This window comes from Neopelma chrysocephalum, unplaced genomic scaffold, assembly GCF_003984885.1.
Source record: "Neopelma chrysocephalum unplaced genomic scaffold, ASM398488v2 Primary Assembly neopelma1_67, whole genome shotgun sequence".
NCBI classification, from domain to species: domain Eukaryota; kingdom Metazoa; phylum Chordata; class Aves; order Passeriformes; family Pipridae; genus Neopelma; species Neopelma chrysocephalum.
Window position 1 is genome coordinate 3,796,203 of NW_020897726.1, and position 23,790 is coordinate 3,819,992.

At 41.3% G+C, this 23,790-nt stretch overlaps 1 long non-coding RNA gene across 1 annotated transcript; it reads right to left on the reverse strand.

Annotated features, from left to right (window-relative positions):
* Nucleotides 1-17,126: 17,126 nt before the first annotated feature.
* On the reverse strand, nucleotides 17,127-22,817 carry LOC113968279. Its single transcript, XR_003534468.1, has 3 exons — nucleotides 22,794-22,817; nucleotides 19,043-19,136; nucleotides 17,127-17,237 (listed from the first exon to the last, which is right to left on the reverse strand). It is a non-coding gene; the product is annotated as an uncharacterized LOC113968279 (long non-coding RNA).
* Between the last annotated feature and the right edge of the window lie 973 nt (nucleotides 22,818-23,790).

The following is a 23,790-nucleotide window of genomic DNA, read 5'->3' on the forward strand; positions in this document are numbered from 1 at the left end:
ATAATTCAAGATGCGAGAGATCTCAGGAAGTCTCAATTCGGCCTCCAGCTCTCAGCAAGGTCAGGTCTGAGATCAGGTGAGGTTGCTCAGAGCTTTATCCAGACAGATTTTTAAGCTGTCCTGGGATGAAGGCTGCAGTGGGAAACCTGCTCTAATGCTCGATGGAACCTCCTTGTCAAGGACTGGGAAGGGTCAATCCATTGACATTTTAGGGACCCCGGAAGCTTTGCAATCTGTAGTATAGTATGTCTAGTGAGAGAAAATGTCTTATGTAAGGAGATCAAGAAGAGACCATGGAAAGGAAGGATACATAAAACTAGCTTAAAATCAATGGCAGTGGGTCTTATCTCTTTGAATCTGAAGAAAAAAAGACCAGATACCTTTCCTTTGGACTCCTAAAGCCTGGTGTTCTAAATTCATAGTTTGCCATTGCATTGCTGAAATGCAGAGTCCTCTTGCTTCTGCTTGCAAGACAAAACAAGGAGTGATTTTTGTTCTTGACTTAGAAAACTCCAAGAGGGAAAATCTTGATCATAATCTGCAGAATATGTAAGGGAATTACTGAACGATTTTTAAAACTAGCTGAAAATAACTCCAAGTCTCTGCTGATCTGAACTGTGCTGTCAGCTCTCCCCAGGGACTGCCACCCTTGGGGTAATTGCAATATGTCACGCGTTGTTTGACATACTGTGGAACAGGAGGAGCAGTGCAGGCGCTGAAGACTGAGAAGCAAAAGCCCCAGACAAGCAAAAGGCAAGGTTCTGTGTTTTTTTTAAGGAACCCAAAAATAAAAGCCAGAAAAATTATTCTGAAAATACCTGAAGACATGTGAAGAGGTGTGGCCTGGCATCTCCAGCCTTTCTTCTGTCACGCTTATTTCTCTGCTGTGCTTCATTGTACCCACTGACAATGTGCCTGCTGCCTGCCTCATTGCTTCAAATTAATTTTTAATGCAAAAGATGTTGCAGCAATGGAGACACAATGATGAACCCGTTGCTGTCACAAAGTGAGGGACAGCTCTCCAAGTATGGTTTTACAGGCCACACTTAGTAGACTCATACTACGGCTGAATAGTAGAGTTAGTAGAGCCACACTATGGCTGTAGAGTCCTGACACCAGATACAGTCCAAGTAAAATCAAGAAGCAATCTCCAGGTGCAGCAAGAAAAATGAGACAGCAGTAAGAAAATGGTCTGGGATTCTCGCTTTGTTGTAACTACAGCACTGAATATCCCAGACCTGTGCTGACCTTCATGTGAGCCAAAAGCCCTGTGACTGGTGTCACCCAAAAGGAGCCAGCACAACCTCATCCTACATGTCACCAAGCTCTGCCCAGTGACTCTTGCCAAAGTTGGTGCCTTGAGAAGGCAAAGCAAAAGAGAAGCATCCTTTTTTTCTTTGTGTGTGCAGGTTTATGGCTAAGACAAGAAATTGAGACAGCAATCATATGCCATTGGGAACAAATGCCCTTCTGGCAATGACATATTTATCTAGACCCCCCAGCTCTCAGCCAAGGTAGGAATACATGGCTGCATGTGGGAATTGTCAGAGTGGGAAGGTTACAAGCTTTCCACCTAGAAAAATATGCTGGCACCATTTTCTATTTATGCGGGACTAGCAAAGGGAGGGCTGGTGCGAGAGGTGAAGGGGGCTCTCAGGAAATAGAAAACAGCAGGAGAGCTGGATTTTCTTTGCTATGCTATGCAAATAAAGCAAGTGAACATGACTCTGAAACTGAGCTGATAAATCTGATTCTCATTTCTCAAGAACGCTCCTTTTTACGAACCTGACAATATATACATGCACTACAGTGGAGACAAATTATTTTCTGCAAATGAAAATCTTGCTGATTCAGTTTTATAATTTACCTGCCACCTCACTACCAACACATGATTGTTTGACAATTGAATAATGCTTAGAGGTGTGCAAAAAGCCATGTCAAAACTCCCAAAATCGAGGGATCAGAATTTTTTTTTCACATGCAGCAGCCAAACTGGTGCCACCGGGTTCATTCCACACAGCAGTGGTTAGTAACAAACATTGCATTGCAAGGAGAAGGAATAACCTGAGCCTTGGCAAACTATGTGCCTGTGAGAGGAGCAAAATTTGGATTCAGCCGCACTGGAAGCCTGCCATAGCTTAGGGAAAATGTGTGTGAAATGGCTGGAATCAAGAAAGAGCCTTTAATGAACCTCGGCTTTTCAACACATGTTTTTGGCTTTGGAGCTGAGTAACTTTATCGACTCAGAAGAATATACATAATCGTTTCGACACGGAGAGAGCAGAGAGTGAGAAATTACCATAAGTGCAGCCAAACATTTGCTATTTCTGGGCGGTTGGCTGTGAATTTTTCCTAAGATGCTGGGAACTGATCAGGGAGACATTTTCTCCATGGTACAGAGCCTGTGTTGGTGTTTGCTCAGTATGCTGGGAACAAAAGTCCTGTTGACTTTCCAGCCACAGTGCTGGAGATTCCTGCATCACCACAAGACAGCCTCATGTTCACAAAGGGCAGATCATCATGGTTTCTCACTGAACTGTTGCATTTGCTGGCCCTCACTCAGTACTGGTAAATCAGTAATGTTTTTTTCATTTCCAGATGTCTTTTAACATTGTTGTAATATTCTTATTCAGTTCTCTTCCATCAAATCTATCTTCTCTGTATTGAAAGGTTTAATTCTGCTGCATAGCCATGTAACAACATCTTCTGACAGAAGAAAAACTGGAGAGGCTGGGACTGAAATATCTGCCGCAGCCACCAGCCATCAGTCCTGATTCATGAGTGAGCACTGAGCAGATGACTCAAAATTTCTCCTTGATTTTACTTCCCACAACGGAAAACTGCTGTTACCTCAACTGTAGACCTCAGCTTTCCATCAGGCCTGGCTCTCAGCCAGCATCACAATCACTGCTCCAGGGAACCGATGGCTCACCTGCCTGGGGATGCTGGAAGTTCACACCCTGGACTTGCGTTGATGGCAGGGCCCATTGCAGCAGCTCCTCAGAGAAGGGCTTGGCTCAGCAGCACAGCACCACCTTCATTGGAGATGGTGGGACATGCAGGTGCATGTCTCAGTGGAGGACATGTTGTCTGGTCAAATTTTCTGTGACCAAATTTTCTGTCACTTCAAGTTCAGAGCTTGCCTGAGCATGTTGCCTCTGACTGGACTTCACCCTAGGGTATTTGTGTGATTCTTGTTTTTTTTGGCAACTACCACAGAGATCTGCCTTCAGAAGTGGCTGTCATACACTTCAGCTGATATTAGAGAGAAGTGAGGATCTAAAATAAAAGACATCCAAATTTTAACCTTAGTTTTTTATTTTTATGTTGCATCCTTTTAATTTCCAATTGCCTTTTCTCTCCTTAGTTTACTCTGACAACATCAGCAGAAATGCCAAACATTACAAGACAAATTGTTCTCCTGGTAGTTCAAGCCCAGAGAGCAAGATAAAATGCTGGAAATATGGCAAGGAATCTGCACTATGGCATATTCACAAATTAAGCATCCCCCTTTCAAAAGACTGTTTTCCTTCTGCCATAGAAAAGTTCTTATTTTCCGGTGTCAGTTGTCCTGACTACAAGTTATGACCTGGATTCAACACATCAAGTCTACAGAAAAACTCACACAATTCTTTATATCCAGCTCCAAGTTGGATATCCAGCTCCAAGCTGCATCACATACAAATCAATTGCAAATCAATTAGCAAAAATTTGGTGTGGAGCTTTTAATTATTTTAAGGTAAAATTTGTTTGATCTAAACAATTTAAAGAGCATGGGAATAATTTAGATGTTTTTAGGAAGCATGGGTATTTGGGAAGATTACCTAATGCAAAGGGGCCTCAAAGGTTTCTGAATTCTCAGCCAGGATGAGAAACTATGGTTCCTTCTCATAAAAGCACAGTTGTTAACAAAAACCAATGATAAAGCAACAATATTCCTGGCAGAATATAGTATAAACCAAAATGGTGTATGTACTAGCAGTTACCCATTTCATGGACAAGTTTTCTACAAACTGTAAGGACAGTCCTTGGCTCAGATAAAATATTTATTAACAAATAAATAATTGTTGTAGAGTTTCAGCCCTCCATTGAGCCTGGACTCAGTTGCACAAGGCTTACTGGGCCTTTTCTTTACCATCCTCTGTAGTGCAGGTTTGTATTTGTGTAAATTAGGTTTTCTTTGTGAAAACAGGACTGTTGTACAACTAGACTTTATTGGGAGTCACCCTTCACCTGTAAGATTAAATAGCAGGTCTGCTTTACAAAGTACACTTTGCAAATGTCTTTACATATGGAAAAATAGTTTCCCATGCCCATAAAAAACTCTGATGTGACAGAATACCCAGAGTACAGAAGGCAGTGCCAATCCTAAGATTAAGGATAATTGACTACAGTTAGATATTCAGCTTTTTTGTTGAATGATACCCTATAGTTGCAATTGTATTCTGCAAGCAAACTACAGAAAGCTTTAGTCTTTCAAAGTAATTTTAATGGAAATTATTTCAATTCTTCAAGAAATTAAATGCAACAGAAATTAAATTTTTACCCACTGAGCTCATGGATCATACAAAGGTTCACGGCTGTGGTTTTGATAAATAATCATAGTAATGCCAAATGTTATAGTATCTTTTAAACTACCTGGAATAGACAACATTGCAAGTACTTGGTAAGTACAGGACAAAGGACATATTCTCTGCTCTTCATCTGAAATACGAAAGCTATTTAGTACTTTGCAAAACACGTTAAATGGAGTTTGCTCTCTCTTGGAGATAGCTATTTTTTCTTTGCTCTATGCAGGTGGAATGTTTGAAAATTGCACAAGACAGGCAATTTTGGAACTTCAACTTGGAGGACCAAATGTTAGCAAATCATTCTGAATGAATTGGAAGTTTAAGGCTGCAATGTTATTCCGTGTGACAGTGGATGCATTTTCTTTTTCCCCTATTTACATATTCACAGTCAGAAACGCATGGTAGTTATTGTGTAAAAGGGTCTATTTAGGAAGAAAAGGCAGGTACCATTTATGAAAGCTGTTTGTTAAAGAGTATGTATGAACAACAAAGTGTAAAATGAAGCTTAGCCCAGGAATGTTTGCAGCAGGAAGCAGAGCTGGACAGCTACAGAGAGACAAAACAGAAAAAAAAAAGAGATGGTCAGGTCTTCACAGGGGGCTGCTGTGCTCCTGTGGGTCATGATGCAGTAGAAAACCACTCATCGTTTAGAAGGTGAAATAGATCATCCCTATTTCTCAACAAGTCCGCACTGCATTTACACAGGAAAGCAATAACCTATTTTGGTGAGCACAAAACATCCCATCCATGGGGTATCTTTCTTTTTCCTCTACATCTCTGTGAAGACCTCAGGCCAGGAAGGAGTTATAGTTGTGGTGACACTATAATTTGTGCAACTGAGACGTTATTTTAGGTAGAGGGTTGTGACTGTCATCAGTTCATTCTCAATGACGTTTTTACTCCTAGCTTTCCCACATAACCAGCTCTGCTGCTTTTGGGAAACTCTCTGATGCTCCTCTGAGTGAAACGTCCAAGTATTTCCACCGGATTGTGTGAGGAGGGCTGGTCTCTACACCTTGGTGGCTCAAGCATGAAACTGTGGATTGTGACTATAAAGTGACAGGACAGGATAAAAATTATTTAGCTAGGTGTTTTAGTGAGAGACTCTTCTTTTAATGAAGGTTTTGCTTTGCTACCAGTAAATTATAGTAATGATGGCAGAAACTGCTTAACCATCCAAGAGAACTGTATTGGCTCCGAGCTACAGCTTACCCAATTCAGCACCCAGTGGAGTGTGCTGCAAATCCAGTCTCTACCTGGGGACCTCTCCTGTAGATACCATGATGGCATCAAGACCACACCAGCTACTCAAGGGTGACAGAAACAGCAATGAAAAGGATACCACAACTTTGAGGTCAAAATCTAATCTTAAAAGAGTCAAGAAGTGTAATTGATGGAGGCAGGTGGTGTATTTTCCCATCACCAGCTATATAGGTCTCTAATAAAAGGTCTAGTAAGGATCACTGCCAGAAGCAAACACGGATATCTGTGTGTAGGATTATCTGTGTTTCCTCTAGCAGTGTTGCTTGTCTATCTCAGCTTCTTCTTTCCAGCATCTGAACAAGCACAGCTTGCCATCCTGCTAGAGCCACAGACTGTTCACTCTTCTAGTTAAAAGTGAGCTGGCTTCAGCAAAGTCCCACGTGTTCTCTGCAAAACTATACTTAATATCCAGAGTATTAAACAAATTGGTCTGTGTGAGCTTTGGAAGAAAAGGCATTTGAGTTTGAATGCAGAGGGCAGTCCTGGATAAAACTGGGGTCTCCGCTCATACAGAGCCACATCTGTGATAATCGGAGCTGAAAGGGAAAATTTAACCTCTGGGGTTGATGGAGACCAAAATGATGAAAGGATTTTTTAGATGTGAAAAGACGGATCAAGAGTTTTACTAAATCCTAGGTCGGAGGGAAGGTTGCAAATTGCCTTTTCTCTGAATCTGGGACATTTCAGGCTGAAGCAGGTGTGCCTCACATCTTGAACATTTCACACGTGTTCATTTCATTCCATCTATTTTCAATTCTCGTTCCCTCATATTTTATTTACTTGTTTCTTCCAACAGTATGATAGCACAAAACAGCCAAGCTACAAAGCTTCTCTCTAAATGCCTGATTTAAATAAAGCATCCATTAATTTTGCACCAATAGTGGTACAACATAAAATAGTACATTATTTTTCAGAATCTGGTTCTGCAAACATTAGACCATTTGACTAAAATATTCCTAATGTATAAATAAAGTCACTCTTGTGCATTAGTGTTTTCAGGCTCGAAGCTTTAATGTGTTATTTTAAAGCACAAATATTTTCCAAGGTGAAAAATATAAATGCTACTGTATTTAAGTCTTCAGTGAAATGGAGCACAAAAAAAAAATAGCGATGAAGGCTTTTCTTCCCATTAAAGGACTTTTACCAATTTTAACAGAACATCCCTAATATATACCTAGAATATTATGTGTATACTAGGTTGTTATTCTGTAATTGGTTTGGCTGATTACAATGATTACACTAATCTGGCACAATAGTAGAACTACCTGGTGAAAGTACTTCTGCAGAGCCCACAGAAATCTGCTCACTGGAGACCATACTGTGTTTTTGGAAGCCAGAAATTCAGATTTACAAGAATTGCAGATTTTTAACATTGCTTAAATTTCATTCAAAAATAAAACTGACTATTTTCCAAGTGCTTCTTAAAATAAAATTGCAAAACCTTTTCCTCTGGATTGACATATTCTTTTTGCCAAATGTTAAGAGATAGTGATATCTCTTGTATGAGCTAATCCAAGAACTGGTGTTTTCAAAACACATTAAAGAAGCAATGCTCTGCTCTTTACATGTGAAATGGGAGGTGTTTGACACCACCAAACCTGCCTGTGATCTGGATAGAGCATTGAAATGGTGATCCTTTTTGCTGGCACTGTGCTCTTCCACAGAGAGTGTTTGTTGCCCAGCTTTAGATGCGCACTTTGGCAACTGTCACTAGGAGGAAGGAGCAAGAGATGAGTTCACACCAGCGGTGCCCACCACCTGTGCAAGGAGCGCACCTGGGCACCTCTGCAGTTGGACATCCTTGTTACACACAGATGCAAACACCTGTACACAGCTGAATGTTGTCAAGGTGGGGCAGGACTGCCTTCACAGGCTCAGCCTCTCTCCTGTCTCCATTGCAAGCAGGGCAGTGGGTCCCCAGCAGGGACTGCAGGGTCCCAGCACTGCACATAGCTGAGGACAGGAATCAAGTCTTCCTTGCGACCCCTTGTGCAGGGGATGAGACGGCTGCCAGCCTTAGAGGGAAGGATTTACTTGGCCAGAATTACACAGACCCAGCACCTCAGCCCTTTGCACAAAGAAGGAAGTAACACTGCTTCCCAACACACATCCCACTCTGGCATCAAGGGCAGCTCACTAATGGATGGTGAAGCTGTCACAAAAGCCCCATTATCCTCCCCATGGGGCTCCCTTCATGTGTGAGGGCATTGCATCCCTTTTTAAGGACTGAATGGCTGGCCACTGTGTCCCCCAGATGCATGCTGCCAACGGGTTTGTGTCAGCAAGGGAGAGAAACACCCTCATGCCATTGTGGGGAGTGTTAATTTGTTTTTAGTAAGCAATGATTACCCTTAATGTTTTCCAAGAAAGGAAATGAACCTCCAATTAATTATGACACTTGATTAGGTTACTTAAATTGCTGAATCTCCAGCAAAATCAGCAGTGCCAACTCCCTGACACCATGTGTGTGATTCCATGGCCCTTAAAGTAATGCAACTCTGGATACTTCCTATTTTATGGACATTCCCTTTGCTGTTACTCAACATTACCAGGAGTGTGGATTTCCACCTTGTGACTTCACAACCTTATTTGAGCATTGCTCTGATGATCACCCAGTGATTTTTGGGCAGATTTTATTTCTTTGAAGTGTTAATGCATTCCTGATGAAAATAAACACAGGCCTGTGACTGTAATATTGCCTTTGCTCAGTTTTATTTCAATTGAAATAGAAATGCAACTTCAAAGTCATCAAAGCAAAGGGTGGCTATGCAAGAGAGAATTGGCCTCTGATAACATGAAAGACTTTAATAGGAATTTCTACTGATCATTAATAGCATGTAATTCATTTATTTGCAAATTCTAAGAGTGTCAGTAGTAGTAGTTAAGTGGAATATTGAAAATGGTGTACTGTGTTGCGATAGTGTTAACTCTGCTGCAAATGCAATGTCTGTTCTTCTCCCCAGTCCACTGCCTTCATTCCCCCCCAGGTAACAGCTGAGGGGAGCCTCCAGTTCCCCTCTACTCTTTGGTGTCCTGGAGCTCTGTGCACCTTCCTCCAGCCCAACATCCCTCCCCATATTTTGCCCCATTTATGAGCAGGGGATAGTTTTTAATTTGCACACTAGAAATAAAAAAAATCTGTGGGCAACGACATCTACCGAACTCCCCGATGGAGGTGGAAGGACAGATGGCAGATTGGAAGATACAGGGTCCACAGGAGATGTAACAAAATATGGGCCCATCTGGGTTGTACTGAGATCAAAGGTCTCCTGTAGTCTGTAACCCTCTTAAAAGACAACTCTGGCAAATTGAACAAGACTGTTTTGGCAGGGAAAAGCAGAAAATGAAGTATCTTTTATGAGAAGGTACAAATTTCAGATACATAAGTGTTGGGCGATTGAAAATAGTGAGAACAATGGTGCTATAAATTCAGCAAACTTAACCAGATAAAAATGACCAACAAGGTCTCAGATTGTGAATTCGTTAAAATAGCAGAAATATTCCTCAACAGGTGGTGTGAGATTAAAAAAAAAAAAAAAAAAAGGGAATTTTCATTCATTACCATTTCCTCAGCATAAACCCACAAGCTCCTGAAACTCTGCATGACAAGTGACAAAGACGCTGCCTGGCAAATCACCAGTGGGTCTGGCTGCCACTTCTACCCCCAGATCACAGACTCTCCACCGGTGGGTTTGTCCACCCAGCTACTCCCTGCCACTGGATAAGGAGTTGTCAGTAACGCCCGTAGTGTCCCACTCTCTTCTGCATTTATTCTGATCTCAGATCTGAAACCTCTAGCTCAATATAATACATTCCCACAGAGACTCTTAGCTTCAGGAACTAAAGATTTTCTGAAAAACAATAATTTCTGTCCTGAGACATTGTGGCTAAGGTCATAAGGTGTGCTCAGGTGGGGACATGCAACATCTTGCACAACAAGGTGTCCTTGGAAAACCAGTAACTATTTCCAACATTTCAAAGCAAGCAAAACCAGAACAGCCTCCTAGAGGAGTATCTACCCATGGAAAAGTTTCTTCCCAAAGGACATCCAACATCCCCATGTTCTCAAGCTCCAGGTTCCGATCCCACATCAGTGTGAAAGAGACAAACGCCCTTTGACAACAATGAAGCTAAAGCAGGAGGAGAAAAAGATCTGGGAGGCAGACTGCCTGATTCAGTGTCTTCTGTCATGGAAAAGGTTTGAGGCGGTTCAACATGAACTCATGTTGCACACCAGTAATGCATAGCAAAAATCACTGCACTGCTGAACAGCAGGAAAACAGAAAAGCTATGGTGAGGAAGGACTGAACCACTCGTCTGCACTTATCCCCTTTAACATGCCCATATTTCCATACAGCCACTCCTGCATTGCACCTACACCATCTCTCTCACAAAACATCAAAAGGAATCTTGATTACCAGTTCCACGGTGGGCAGACTGCTGCCTCTGAGGAAGAAAAATCTTTCACTGGCTCAATTCAGAACCTGCTGTAAATATGTACAGCATGAATTAGTCTAACTTGATCCTCCAGTCTCTCAGTCTTGTTCTGCCTTTACAGTAAGGTTAAAAAAAATCTCCTTATGGGACAATTTTCTTCTCCACAAAGAAACTTGAGAACTGGAGTTAGATCACCATTGAACTGTCTCCTAGGTGAAACAAACTTACCAAGTTCCCTATGTCTTTCAGGTATGCTCTTCAGGTTAGGAAGTACGCAGTATGTTCTTCAGGTTAGGAAGAGAGCTCATTTCACATTAGCCTTTTCAATCCAGATGCAACCTGTATCCCAGCCCATTTTATCCACTGAAGCTGAACCAGAATGTCCCTTGTTTCATCCTAACTTCTTCACTCAGGAGACTCCTCTTTCCTTTCTTCTGCCTGATCCCAAACATCCACTATTTGTGCTGTTTCACCAGTGGCCATCACAACCCATTCCATCCTCTCTTGCAGTGTATCCTGTGCATTGTTTTGGTCTCACTGAGAGTCTCAGGGTAGGAAGGCCATGCCTGATGCTGTGTTTCCAAAAGCACCATGCATACCTATTGTGACAGAAAGTTGCTGCTAAAGGGTGTGTTTTCACAACTGCAAGCTCCAGATATCTGTATAACATCAAAGTTATTTTTAAGAAAAACAGCACTTTCTAAATATTCCATTGGAACCGCAAAAAAAAAAAAGAAAGCCGATTTATAACTGTAATATATATATTCTATTTAAGATGAGTCACAGTTTCTGCAGCTCCATCAAGTTGCAATCAAATCTGTAGCCATTGCTTTTATAATTACTCTTTTAACTGCTATAATTCCTGTAAGGCTGGCTTAGCCCATTCCAGACCCTCTTTGTGGTACAGACAGCAAGCACCTACAAAGGCAAACAGACAGGCTCTAATGAGGCAAGCTTCAGCCTAGTAATGTCCGAAAACGGCATCTTTGAAAAGATGTACAGCACTAATGTAATCTTACTGACGCTCACAGGCAATGAAACATTATTTTGCTCTCTCTTCTAATGGACATTGATTACAGAGTAGCAGAGCAAGGAACAGAATCCAATGCACATTTTTGTGAAATCCCTTAAATTTCTTAGCAGCTAATACTTCATCTGTGAAATGTCAAGTCAAGAGGCTGGGAGAAAGTCACATTCCTAGGCTGAAGCCAAGGCTCCCCGTAGGCAACACACAGTAGCACCCATCTTGCAGCCATATCTGCACAGCCCATTTCTCTTCTGAGGTACCAGGGACCAGCTGCAGCCAGAATCTGGCTCTGAAAAGACTGAAGAACCACATCTGGTTGCAGCACTGAGTGCTCAGAGGCTTGGCCCTGCAGCAGGAAACTCAGCAAACTGAGGTCATACCTGTTGGATGAGGTCTGCTTTGTATAGCACCCTCTACATTTTTAATATGCACCAGAAAAAAAAAAAGTAATATACCCTAAAAAGCCACTGAAGCAATAGTCTTGAAATGGATCCATCTACACCACTGGTTATATTAGGGGTCTTGCATTTCACATGTATAATTTGGAGCAAATTGCTCTTTATAGCGATTCAAAACGTGATGGGCTCTCATACCCTCTGAGATGCTGCCATCTGCTTAGGAGGGATTTTTACTCTTTCCCATGTTAACCTTCAGAGGGAGAAAGGGTAGGTTTTTTACATTGCCTCTTGCTGCCATGATCTTCCATTTGCCCTGACGTCCTTCTGGGATCCTCCTCCATGGCAAACTGCCAGCCAAGAAGAAAATGTGCCTGGGTCTCAGCTCTGCCAGTTCAAGCACCAGCTCCCATTCACCTGCATTGAGGGCACAGCAGGCAGCTTGGGAAGGGAGGAGGAAAGCAAACATCTTAAATACTTCAGAGTAAGATTGATCAAACTCTTCTTCTAGAGCTTATGTATCTTTCTGCATTTCTGACCTGAACCAGATCTCTTTGATGTAAGAAAGCTCTACTGAGCTAAGCACAAACAAAATCACTACACCTTTGTTTTCTTGATATGCTAGTACCACCCAGCCACCCCAATGCTTTCCCTGATAGTAGTGCCTGTATAGCAACAGTTCATCACTCAAGTCTTGAAAAACAATGTCCCAATGTTACTGCCAGCTGGACAGTATCACTGAACAGCCTGGTGACTGGGAGAATTCCTTGTTTTAATATTTGTGGATGTTAGAGGCTTGCATTGTATATTCCACTGCATTCTATTTAGACTGCAAACCAATACCAAGAGGAAGGGAAATGCAGCCTGTCACCCACTCTCCTCAGCTGCCCTATCTCACCTTTTACATCTCACAGATTACCAGCTCCCTCAGGAAGGAAGGGTTTTTACTTATTTTATTTCTTCTCATGGCAGGAGGAACCCAAGGAGGGAGCATTGGCAGGGATGGTTTCGCCTCCTGGGTGAGTCACGGAGCTGCCCTGCATCCATCAGGTGCTATGTAAGTCCAGACCAGTGCCTGTTCCTTTTCATTAAGAGCCTTGAGCTCACTGTAGGAAAGATGAAAAGGGCTGGTCATTATCCATTACATGTGACCCATTCACTTGCTGATGGGATGGTTTTCATCTCCCTGCCTTGCCTGTAGGCAAGCATCCCTCAATACCCTAATCTGCTTTTTTTGTTCTCCACCATTTATTTTCCTAGGAGCCTTGTCAATAGTGGCTCCCTTTCCTTTCCCATGCCTCCCAGCACTGCAGATTCAGAAGCCTTGAAGGGTTCCAGCTCACGCTAACAAATTCCAGAAAGTCTGACCGTTTATTACGAAGGCAGCGAAGGAAGGATTCAAGAGAAGCACAATGTAATAAGAGAGCTGCGGAGATGCAGAGCACAGACACAGCTTGGAAACGCTCAAAGGTGAACTGGAAGGGGGGGTGGGGGCATTTGGAAGCCCATTAAATGAGGACTTATCATCCGATTTATGTAAATCACTTCAAATGCCTTCATTTATTAAAAGTACTGCATTACTGTTTGCCTTTGGTCCCCTGATTTGGTTACTAATGTCTAAAACAACTGTTGAAATTAATTTGAAATTAATGTTCCTATATAATTACTTAATGAATCTCACATTCACTGCCCTTAGTTTTCAGTTGACAAAGGATCTAACACGCCACATGTAAGAGGTTGGAATACTGACTGTGATTTTAAAACGGTTGCTAAATTACAGTTTGCAAATATTTTACATTTATATCACACACTTCATCTTGAAGGATCTCACTGTGTTTGAAATGTTACATAACATTTATTCTTTAGTAAAATTCCATCACAGAAACTTTCTGGGCATCAATCTTCTTACTTCCCTGCATGCCTTGAAATTAAATCAAATTTAGCTGTATCATTATGCAAACACAAAATCATACCTGCATTAAAAGATTATTATTAGGTCTGTAAAGTCAGACACTTAAAAGATAAGAAATGCTGGAACTGTAACTCTGTGCAATATAAATTCCTTTTTCCATACATATGTATTTTCATAGTCTTTAATTTTATGATCATTATTTTCCTATATGCACCCTATCCCTCAGGGGACTTATTAATCCTTATTAGTGTTCAAGAAAAAACAGGATAAGAAAAAATAAGGTTCAAGAAAAAGCTAGCAGAGAAAGGTATCCACTTGTGGAGTCCTTGCCTCATTCTTTACAGAAGCTGCAAAGGTTATAATGTGTGTTCTTCATTTTCTGGGTGGCTGACTTGGTACCCCATAAATCCTGATCCTTAGAAATGCTGAATATGCACAGCAGTAACTGAAGCTAAAGAAACATTTGAATGTGCAAGCATTTCACATACCACCAAACCCAGTGAAAGATGAGGTCCTGGGGTCTCACACCAAGCACTTAAAATTATTGTACACTACAAAAGGGGAAAACACTTCTCCCTCTCCCAGGGATGGTGGAAAATGTATTAGAGCATTTGCAAAACAACACGGACTGCTGCAGTATGGGGACCCACACTTACTTGTTCTGTACAGCACAGTGTGGACACAGTTCAGGAAGTGGGGAACAGGACACACTGTGACCCAAGAGCAGAAGTATGTGGGGAAGCTGTTGGTGCTGTTGAGCAAGCTAGCAGAGAGGGAGGGCCAGAGGAAGGCTATTATGAAACAAAAGAGCTCAACTGAAGGCTTTCCAGAGGCCTTACTTTGGACTGCTCACTATTTTTTGTGCTTATTTGTGACTTTGCATTTCTTCTTATGTGTGTGTGGTTTCTTAAGGACCAAGGCAAAGCAAAAGCATCAAATTCATTGGCAATGAGGAACCTTCCAGAGCTTTCCTCCAAGTTAGTTGAACAGTGCTTTGCCTTGAGACATCCTCAGCATCTAGGTCATCCCACACTGCAAAACGCCCTCTCCTTCAAGTAGAGGAGAGCTGTAGACATGTGCCACATATCCCAGCATGGCTCAGACTAAAGATACTGGCCAAGAGTCCCACCGCTTGGCTGAGAGGATAGGTCCCCAAACACAGGGTGACATCAACCTAAATCTGCTTCCCAAAACAGTGAACAGAGACTACTCAGCAGCCCACACCCAGCCATCGCCACACACACACCCCCACATGTCCTACTTCCTTAACTAGAAGGCCCAACCTCTTCTTCGTGCAGATCTTCGACAAATTTCTCTTTCTTCACCACGTTCCCACCGTTGCCAGGCTGCAGATCTTCCTTCCCAAATCCTTGTCCTCGCTTAGTGTGTCCTCCCTCACAACCCCAAAGCATTCCTACTCCCACACTTCTGCTAATAGGGATCACTAGAACACCTCCAAAGGAAACCTCAGCTGATCAGTCTAAAAAACTCTTCTCATATGGGAAGATCAGATCCTTCTAAGGTTGAAAAGCAGGTACATTAGGGTGAATTGCTACAGTGACATCCTGGTCAACCACCTCAACTTCCTTCTATAACATCAGGTTTCAGATCATAACCCAGCAGCTGAAGGCTGTTAGTGCAGGAATGCAGAGCCATCAGGCTACCTCAGCCTAGGCTTTCCTTCCAATTCTGCTTTTGTGAAAAAAGCAGAAAAAGATACTAACACAACTGTGGCTCAGCACAAACAAAGATTTCTTGAGGCAAAGATGCTTTTCCACCTCCATGGCTTCCTCCTGCTGCTAGCAATTGATGTGACAGGGCTGCTTCAGTAAGGTTTCCAAAATCCTGTAATGGAAAGCAGCTGTCCCTCTCCAGATTGCACCAGACATCTCCGTAATTATTTTGTCATCCGCTTTTGGTCAGTCACATTACTCAACTCTCCAGTACCCATGTATTAATAACACCAGTAATCCCAGAACCGTACTCAACATACTTTGTTCTTAAACTCCCAACACTAACCTGAGGATGTTTGTGTTGCTATATGCCACTCAACAGACAGACTTTTCATTTCCTGATTGTCAAAATATGAACTCGAGGACTATGTATTCTACTGAGTTGGGCTGCCTGAGATACACATTTCAATGTGAATAACTTAAATGACCCTAGGGCAAGCCTACTTGAAAGGGCCTCCCTTTCTTTTCCCAAGCAGCACAGACCTGGACAAACTGACAACATCCAACACCATCTGAAACATTTAGTTTTGCAGAGCCATTCAGATGGCAACGGAAGGTCTCAGTCTTTACAGAATTATCTTCAGAAAGCAGTAAGGGTCACAGTGAATCTTGCCTCCACTATAATATAGCACCACCTAATAATCTGGGGGAAGGGAAACTTCCTAGCATTTTGCATTAATAAATGCCATTATAACATAAGAGACTCGGTTATTTAGTTAACAAGGTTAAAGCATTTAATACCATAACTGCATGTCCATCAACTAATATCTTTATTCTGAAAGCTCACTATAAATAACAATTAAGGCTCCGCTTCTCTAGTGAACTGCTGAAAAAGCAAGCAGCTAATTCAAATTTTGTTAGTAACTATAGTTGCCTCTTTATTTAAAAAAAATAAAATTATATTTGGAATCATGGCTACATCTCACTCTGTCTTTACATACATCAGCTTGAACAGCTCCTTTGGGGAAGATTCACGGAAGCGGTCATAGGTTTTGCAATTTTCACCTTGTTTTCTAGTTCAGAGAGTAATCGAATCCAGTCCCTACTGCCATATCTATCTGGCAACTATCTGCTGGCCTCTGTGAAACAAGTTGGAAGTTTGATTTCCGTTTTCAGCAAGCCTGTTCGTGTGATACAGATGAACTGCTGTAACTGGCAAATTGGAGGCAATTTCAGCAGAGACTTCCAGGCTTAAACTTCTTTCACCTCCAGAGAGGTGTCCTCATTAACAGACCTGAGAAATGACAGGACCAGACTGGAGAGTCTGGGTTTCTGCTGTCATAGGACACTTCAAAGCAGGTTCTATCTTTTGAGTCTATCAAACCAGTACCCACATGAAATTACTAACAAAAATACCTGAGTAATTATGAAATAAAGTGTTGATGCAAAACAAGCTTTATCACTCCCTAAAACTGCTTTCTATCTCTAGCACAGTTTAATTGGAATATACCAGTATTTTATTTCTTTTTGACACCTCCACATTCCTTGTGACAGAAATGTTCACTAGTCTTCATTCTAGTTACACATATTTAGCTCCCCATGACAGAAGCTGGTGCAAGATCATCAGCCACTGACAGATCATTAGTGGGATTCAAGGCAAGTCCATGAATTCTGTCACACACAAGGCATTTCAGAACCAAACTACAAGGTACCAGGTGAGTAGCGGCTGAATGTATGACGAGGCTAAGATTAAAAACTTTATTTTTTATACAAAACAATAATAAATCCAAGCAGATAATGAACTAGGTGTGTCTTCTCATTTTCCACCTTTTCTTCTTTTCTCAATATAGTCTATCCACAGTTCCATGTTAAGCCACTCCATATTCTGCAAAAACTATGACGTTTCCATCTTGTATCCATGTTTTTCTAATTCAGCTCTGTATAGAAGAGATAGATATACTGAAACACACAGATACAGTCCCGTTAAATGATTTTTTTTTAAATTACATGTACCATATAATATACAATCATTTTAGAATATCAACGTCATACTGCTTTTTGATTCACACCAGTAACCTTGACCCTACTTACTCTGTAGTTCTTGAACTTCAACTTTATATCTTAGATCACCAGAAGTGACTTCTCAGTGAAAAATTCAAATATTTGTTTTAATCATAGTTATTGCCCACTGACCCAAAGCAGCACCCATGAGCCTGCAACAACTCCAAACACACTAGAAAAACCAAAGTATTATCTTATACAGTTATTCTCAAGATTTCCTTAAGCCAAACAATTCTGAATTATTTAAATGCATGTGCTTCCAAGACAATTTTAAGCTTTTTCTTTGTTTTAAAAATAGTGTACTCTGGTCATTTTATTTATGTTTTGGTGAAATACACCTTGCAGTGAACAATTCTGCGGGAAAGGATTGCTTTGTCGCCCTTAGTTGTGGCCAGGACAGCAAGTCAGCAACTATAATTGTTATCACTCCTGGCCTGTCGCCACTTTGCTCCTCACCTGTCTCCAAACATGGAGATGCACCCTGTTTCATCTCCTCATCTTAGCATATGTGTCTCTACATACAGAACTCCAAATCACCAAAAATATTTCAGGTTAGTTTACATAATTAGTAGTGGAATTTTAAAAATGGAAGACTGCAGTATTTGCTTTCTAGAGATGAAATAAAACCATGTTGCAACCAAGCAACATTGCAAAACAGTATACAGTCACCAATACTACAGGCTACAATTAAGGCCAGTTAGGGAAGGTTTGTCTAGATCAACTATGTTTATCAAGAATTATTATATCTCTTGAAAGTCTGTTTCAAGATTACCTATCAACCTGTTTTCCAATATTACAGCTTTATGCCTTTCAACCTCATAAGAAAAAACTATACCAAAGATCTTTTATGTAGAAGATACAAAAATAATTGCTTTTGCTGGAGTACAACAAGGGAGATCAACCCAGGAAATGCTTAAGCAGGCTGTATTACAGACAGTTTGCTCCTCATGCAACATACTGAGAGATTAATTATAAAATCTGGCTTTGTTCTGATGCTTGAAACAATTTAAGTTATAATTATGCATCAGTAAAGGATTACTGAAACAAGTGACAAAGAGGATTAAGCAACTGGTTTAGAGGTACCCAAATTGCTATCGCTTTTTTTAAAGTATATAATTAACAATTACTTTGCTGTTGTTGCTCATAAACAGCATGTTCATCACATAGAAGACAACCTCAACATTATTACAGATCACTGATCTCTAGAAAATTTGTCCATTTGGACAAAGAACAGCAGTGCTATTTGAAAGTACAAACAAAAAACTTTGCACACCACATAGCACGGAAGAGATAATCTTGGATGCCTTGCCATTAATCCTTGCAGTACAATTCAGAACTTTCACATATATGCAGGAAAGGCATTAGAAAATGGATCTAATGGTAAATTGAGAAAGTGTGAACTGTGTTGCAGCTTGCAGAGATCTTTGCACTGTTTGTCCCCCCAGTATCATAAGGCATATTTCAGGGATCACTAGAATTATTAAAAGATGAAATGCTGATCAGTACTTCAGAGTGCTATAATCTCTAAGTCTGGTTCTGAAAGTCTTTAAATAGAAAAGCAGAAAGTAGAGCTTTCGTTTATTTCCATTTCAGATCTCTATTTTATTAAATTAAGCAGATTTCAAACTTTCAAATAGTAACTAATCAGTGCCATTTTGAACATTTCACCCATCTTCTAGAACAGTAAGTTAAAATAAAATTACCTTAACTGATTGGAGAAATCATCTTCTACATTGTCATCATCCCAATTGTCTTCCCAGACATGTGCATCTTCATCTTCATCTAAACCAGTCCAGTCTAAAGACAGAAAAGGAGGTCTAAATATTGTATGCTGCATAGCTTTGGTACCATGTGTTACTGACAGATCAGCTCAGCCTCTGGGTAAGGTAGACTTCTGTTAAGTTTAACAGAGAAGTCTGGATCACATTCAAGTGTTTATGAGACAGAAAGATCTAAAACATGCCTCACAATTTCTTGAATTACAATAAAAGTGAAACCTAGTTTAAAAAAAATCATTACACACTTCACATCATGGTTTGCAAGATTACACATTCATAAAAGACATTTTGGACAATGGAAATACAAATGGATAAACAAATGGACAAACTGTAACACTATTGTAAAAAGAAAGCAATATTGAGTACTTGACTCCCAAAAGCTCAACAAAAGGTGTGAGATTCCAGTTTGTATTTAAATACTTTTTTTCCCGAATAAAAAAGTAAATATGTATCAGATGCTTTTGCGAAAACACAGGCACACGTCCTCCATTCACTCAGATCAGACGCAGCCAGTCTCTGGATAAATGCCAAAAACTTCTCCATGATGCAGAAGTAAAGGCAAATTGAAACAGGCATCTGCAAACAGTAGTTGATACCCGTAACCAGCTATTTCTGGGTTCCCAAGACAGCAGAAACTGTTTCCTTAGAGAGGCAAGGCACTAAATGCCCATTTGCTAACCTTATTTCTATTTTTCCTATAAAAAAGTAATCTGGGACATCATTCTTGACAAATTACTCATTGCCCCCTTAATGCATCGTCATTAAAAAAAAATTATGATCAAACTAAATAGTTTAGAAAAATGATGAAAATTAAAAGCTCAGAATCACCATGAAAACACAAGTGGGCTTAATTCAATTACTTTGAGTTTTTCAGTTTTCCCCTACTGAACGACAGCAAGTTTTTCAAATGTTACCAAAACAAAAGAAGCCCCTAATTCTGTCACTTGTCTTTCTCAAAGTCTGGTACTGTATTTAAAGAGTTCTTCCCCTTACAGTTCAGTGAGCCATCTGCTGCCCTTCTACAGAACACTTTGAGGACTAAGGCCTAAAGTAACATTAAACACTGATGGAGGTATGGGGGAGGTGAAGCTAGTGAGGTAAAAGACTAAAAACTAATTCCCTGTGAACAGCTAACTTTCTAAAAAAAAAGCCTGGTCTTTGCATACTGACCTCCTTTTTTTAACACTGACACGCAACAAAATTAATATTTGTTATTCACCAGAACACAAAAAGCCATTTGTAACTGATTGAAGACACATGTATAAAAGGCATTACAATTAAACTTCCCTACACATATAAATTATATAATGGGAAAAGGTGAAGGAAAAAAAACCTGGGAAGAAAAGGTGAAGGGAAAATGCAGATTAAAAAAAACGCATTATTTGAATTTAGTTGTGTTGCTAATTGCTCAAAGAGAAGGACTTATAATTTAGAACTGCCTGCAATAAGCTTTGCCTATTTATATACAATTGATTTTTTTTGTTAAAATAAAAAAGCTTTACCAATTATTTATCTGGATTTCAAAGATACAAAAAAAGAAAGCTCAAACCAGTTTAAAATTACAAAGTCATACTTTGCTATCTGCAAACATACAAGTAACTCAGACAGAACTACAAACTTGAAAAAAAAAATATGCTAGTAACTTGTATTCAGCACAACAAACAGCAGCTTCAATCATAAAAGGTCAGTTGGGCAGACTGTGAAAACATGCTCCAAATCACACTGAATGACGAGGACTCAGTAAGGCCCATGTGATCTTCCGCACTGAAGGGGTGGAATAGTGTGAAAATAAAGCCTGAACTACATTCTCTTCACTGTGGCTACAAGATTCTACAGCATCTGTATGTTGATACTATACTCCAAAATTGCACAATACAGTTATCACTCCCAGCTACATTATATGCCTGTGACTGAATAAAAGTAAAAAATAATGAAGCATTTTTAGGGATTGAAAGTATTAAGAGCATTTGAAAGCCCACTACCCTTAAGTATTACTAATACACATTAAAATTATAATTTTGCCATGGCTGGACTCCTTAAGAATGTATTTTAATATGCTGATCACTGATTGTCCTATTTTTGCACTTGGGAACAAAAACAATTTTTAGAATTTAGGGGTTTTTTTTAATCCCCTCCTGTATTATTTTATACATTACATTTTATACTCTGAAATGCACTGTACAAAAAATTCTTGAGTGATTGATTCCCATACACTTTAATCTACCATACTAATGCTATACTTCACAGTGTCCTATAAAAATTGGATACGTCTGCTTTTGATACATAAACTTGATTTGATAAATTGCTTTAAGAAAAATTTTAAGTTGGAATAAACCCCAGGAGCCAGTATTTTCATCCTTTAACATAGCTTTGCATTATCTAATTTCCTTTGGTTAAAACCTAGGCAATAGAACACAAAGTTTTTTCTGTTGCATTGAAAGTGGTGTTTTAACTTGAAAGAACAACAGTGTGGGATGGGTTTGAGCACACAGTTATCACAGGTCTCTCCTAAGCACTGCAGGTAACAGTCAAATTGGTCTGAACACTCTTTATAACACCTCAAAACTATGACCTCACTTGAAGATTCAAATGGGCCTCTTTGAGGTTCTTATTTTCTGCAAGAGGGAATCGGGAGAAGCCTTGCCAGTGATCACTCCTATTAAAATCTCTGTTCCACCCAAAAAAGCCTGCACAGCACTTTGTTTTACCAGCACAGCTAAACATTTTTTTCCTGTTTAGGAAATACATATGAAAAAGAAGAGATAGTCTTCTAAGTTTACTTCAGCTATTATTTCACTTACGTTACTAACTTTTTCTCTCAACAAGTGGAGAAATACAATTTTTACCAGTACTGAAGGATTCAGGATACCTAAGGCCACGGAAAAACCACACGTAATGAAGACATTACAGAAAATTGCTCCTATCTTTTCATCCATCATGCTATATATAATTTCTCATTATCTACAGCTTGAGACAATCCTAGAATTAAGGACATAGAAAACAAACATGCCCTAATAGGGATGTTTCCCAGATTATCTCTGTAAAGGGACAGTGAGTTGTTTTACTGAATTCAACTTCCTCATTCAGTATATTTGTACCTATGAAAAGCAAACCAACACATAAATATCTGCGCTTCAAAAGGTAAAGTGATTCAGAGTAACTACGGAGCATATCATTTCCTTTTCACATTCGTTTCCACCTCACACTCAGTTTCCAGCCCTCATCCCTCCTCTTCCCTGGGGATTCTCATCTTCAGTGCGAGAGGAGGCAAGTTTCTCCTGCACTTGTTCGCAGCTCCCTGGCACAATGACACAGCACTTCCAGGGCGATGTGCCCAGCGCCGTGACACCGCACAGAGTCGGGCACGGGCACCACGACCGCGCTCGATCTCGGCCCTGGTGGGGCTGCAGCCCCTGACCGGGGCGGGGGGTGGGCAGGGACCCGCGGGGAAGCCGCTCCCGTGTGGCTGAAGCGAGGCGGCAGCCCAGGACAGCAGCCCAGGACAGCGTGGCAGTGCCCCGCGGGCCGGCACAGAACACAGAGCATCCCGGGCACAGCGCACCGGGCCCGCCGCGTCCTGCCCGCCTCGGCCGGCCCAGGCCGCGGCCTGCGGGTGGCACCACAGTCGCCGCCTGCCGTCCCGCCACGTCCCGCCCCGCCCTGCCCCGTCCGGCACCTTCGGCCGGGAACTCCTCAAACTCGTCGTCCTCCTCCAGGAGCCCGAGGTCCACCGGCTGCTTCTTCTCCGACATGCTGGGCCCGCTTCGCTCCCGCCGCCCCGAGCCTGATGGGATCCGGCGGCCGCGCCTGCGCCGCTGCGGGGCCCCGGCCCGCGCCTGCGCCCTGGCGGCTCCGAGCCCGGTGGCGCCCGCTCCGCCCCGCCCCTCGCGGTCCCCGCGCGGTCCGGGCTGAGAGCTGAGGCATCGCTGTGTTGTTGACGCGGTGCGGAGAACAAATCCTTCCACTGTAACGTCAAACCAAACTCCCCAGGTCACTGCCTAGCGCGCCCGTTCTCTTTATGTTCTTTCATTGTTGATTTGTGTTCAGGCAAAACCCATTAAGTATCAGCTTTCTGTCCTTAAACTGTAACTCCTGGTGTTGGGGTTTTTTTTTCCCTTCTGGCATTTTAATAGTGTTTCAAAAGACACGGGGAGGTTTAGGTTGGGCATTAGGAGGAATTTCTTCGCAGAAAAGGTGGTTAAACATTGGAATGGGCTGCACAGCAAGGAGGTGGTGTCATCATCCCTGGAGGTGTTTAAGGAAAGACTGGATGTGGTGCTTGGTGCCATGGTCTAGTTGACATGGTGGGGTTGGGTCATAGGTTGGACTCGAGCATCTGAGATGTCTTTTCTGGCCTAATGGATTCTGCTTCTGTGAAAACTTATATTTAATTTGCTATCTTTGAAATTCCATGTCCATCACATCTGAGAAACAAGGAAGCAGCTTGAAAGGGAGGTTATGACTAAGCTGTTCAGAGTTTAGGATGTTACATGAGAAAGAGAAATGCGATTGGTTTTTATTATTCCAAAGTGTATTCATTTAACTTAAATCTGGATTCTGTTGATTATTTCAACAAAGGCAAAGTTCAATGCTCACTAGCCCGAACAAGTTTGTGTGCGTGGCGGCTCCTATGACTTCTCTCCCAGCAATCACAATGGTACTGCTGGTTTGGT